This window comes from Hylobates moloch, unplaced genomic scaffold (genome assembly GCF_009828535.3).
Source record: "Hylobates moloch isolate HMO894 unplaced genomic scaffold, HMol_V3 SCAFFOLD_17, whole genome shotgun sequence".
Classification (NCBI taxonomy): domain Eukaryota; kingdom Metazoa; phylum Chordata; class Mammalia; order Primates; family Hylobatidae; genus Hylobates; species Hylobates moloch.
In genome coordinates, this window is record NW_026652292.1 from 42,102,924 (window position 1) to 42,105,620 (window position 2,697).

Consider the following 2,697-nt stretch of genomic DNA (forward strand, 5'->3'; position numbering starts at 1 on the left):
CCTTTGTTTTGGCCAGTTACTCCCATTTGGAACAGCTGTATTTATTCAATTACCTGTACCCCGTTGTATCTAGGAAGTAACTACCTTGCTTTGGATTTTACAGGGTCATAGATGGAAGAGACTTGCCTTGTCTCAGATGAGACTTTAGACAGAGGACGTTTGGGTTAATGCCGAAATGAGTTAAGATTTTGGGGGACTGTTGGGAAGGCGTGGTAGGTTTTGAAATGTGAGGACATGAGATTTGGAGGGGCCAGGAATGGAATAATATGGTTTGGCCATGTCCCTACCCACATCTCAACTTGAATTGCATCACTCAGAATTCCCACGTGTTGGGAGAGGGACCCAGGGGGAGGTAGTTAAATCCCTGGGGCTCATATTTCCCATGCTATTCTTGTGATAGTGAATAAGTCTCACAAGATCTGATAGTTTATCAGCAGTTTCATCTTTTGCTTCTTTTGCTTCCTTCTCATACTCTCTTGGCCATGTAAGAAGTGCTGTTCATCCACTACCATGACTCTGAGGCCTCCTCAGCCATGTGGAACCCTAAATCCAATTAAGCCTCTTTTTCTTCTTTGTCTCGGGTATGTCTTTACATACAGCAGTGTGAATGTGGACTAATACATTTGGTATCTTCAAACTTCTTTATATTTGTGGAGAGAATAGATATGTAGTATCTTGTGCATTTTCCGGATTACTAATTAGAGTGAGAAAATTTTTATATTTTGGGGGCTTTCTCTTTTGTGAAATCCCTATTAATGTCTTTTCCCAATTTTCTGTTGGGTTGCTATCTTTAAAATTAATTCATAGGAGCTCCTTTTACTTTGTTGATATGATATTAATCTTTCATAGGTTTTAGGTACTACAAATATCTTCTTCTAGTTTATAGTTTATCTTTTCACTTTTTTACTTTTATATTTTATTTTATTTTTTTGAGACAGAGTCTCACTCTGTCATTCAGGCTGGAGTGCAGTGGCTCACTGCCACCTCCACATCCAGAGTTCAGATGATTCTCATGCCTGAGCTTCCCAAGTAGCTGGGATTATAGGGGTCTGCCCCCAATGACCGGCTAATTTCTTGTATTTTTAGTAGAGATGGGGTTTCACCATGTTGGCCAGACTGGTCTCAAACTCCTGACCTCAGGTGATCTACTGTTGGGATTACAGGCTTGAGACACTGTGCCCAGCTTATCTTTCCACTTTTTGATATAAAAAGTTCTTAATTTTGTGATAGTCAAAATGTCTAATATTTTTAATGATTAATGGCTTTTTGTGTCTCATTCACTTACATTTTCTACTAAAAGTTTTAAAGTTTTGTTTCTGACATGTAAGTCTTTGGTACATCTGGAATTTAATGTTTGTATATAGAGTGAAGTAGGATTATAATTTCATTTTGTTTCCTATATCAATAACCATTATTTTTCTATTCTATTTATTGGAAAGTCGTTTCTTTCCTTGCTGATCTGCCATGTCACCTACATCACATATCAAAGATTAAATTTGTGGAGATTTGTTTGGGAGCTCTCTATTCTGTTTCATTAGTCAGTTTATCAGTGAAGACCACACTGTCTTAATTGCTGTAGCTTTATAAAAGTTCTGATATTTGGCAGGACAAATCTTTACTCTTCTTCAATAATGTCTTTGATATTCTTGGCCCCTACCCTTTTCCATATACATATATATATATATATATATATATATATATGAGAGTGGAGAGAGAGAGAGAGAAAGAGAGAGACAGAGAGAGGGTCTCACTTTGTTGCCCAGGCTGGAGGACAGTGGTGCAATTGTAGCTCACTGCAGACTTGAACTCCTGGGCTCAAGACCTCCTCTTACCACAGCCTCCTAAGTAACTAAGACTCTAAGGAATGCACCACCACATGCAGCTAATTGTTTTAAATTTTTTTATTTTTTTTATAATGACGGGGATCTTGCTATGCTGCCCAGGCTGGTCTCAAACTTTTGGCCTCAAGCAATCCTCCCACCTCAGGCTCCTAAAGTCCTGGGATCACAAGAGTGAGCCACCACACCTGGCTCCATTTTACATATTTTAAGACCATTTTAAAAAGGTGCTCAAGCCTGCTTTTTTCTCTTGGTGCTACTTGCAACTCCCTTACTTAGCCTTGGAAATACTGTTATTGAAGAAACTCTAAAGAGTCAAAAAATAAAATATTCTTTCTTTTTTTCCAATTGCAAAAGAGCAGACACCCTCCTGAATCATAAAGCTAGTTTTGATAATTGGTGAACTGAGAGTGTACACAGTATTATTAATTCTGTTCTAATTTCTGCTTCACTATGTAGTCTCTTCACATAGTCTTAAAAGGTTATTGCTATGAAATATTCTTATACATGTAACCCATAACCTCTACAATTCCGCAGTTGTACTTGGCCATCTGGCCTAATAATCAGTTGCTTTGCTTCATAATATTTAAATTGGCATCTCTATTTTCCAAAAGGCGTAAATACTAGTATAGATTTTTAGTTAAGCCAGAAGAAAGTAGACTTGATTTAGTAACGTAACTTATATGTAAAGTTTAATAAATCTCCCTGCTTCTTTTCTTTTGCATCATGACAATCACTGAAAATAATATTTCTATAGCAGTTGGGGGTAAATGGACAATGACTTTAGTGGCCAGAAGTGAATGGCCCAGGGGCTCCTGCACTCCAGGTCCCACTGAGCCTGCCACACAGCTGAGGGCAT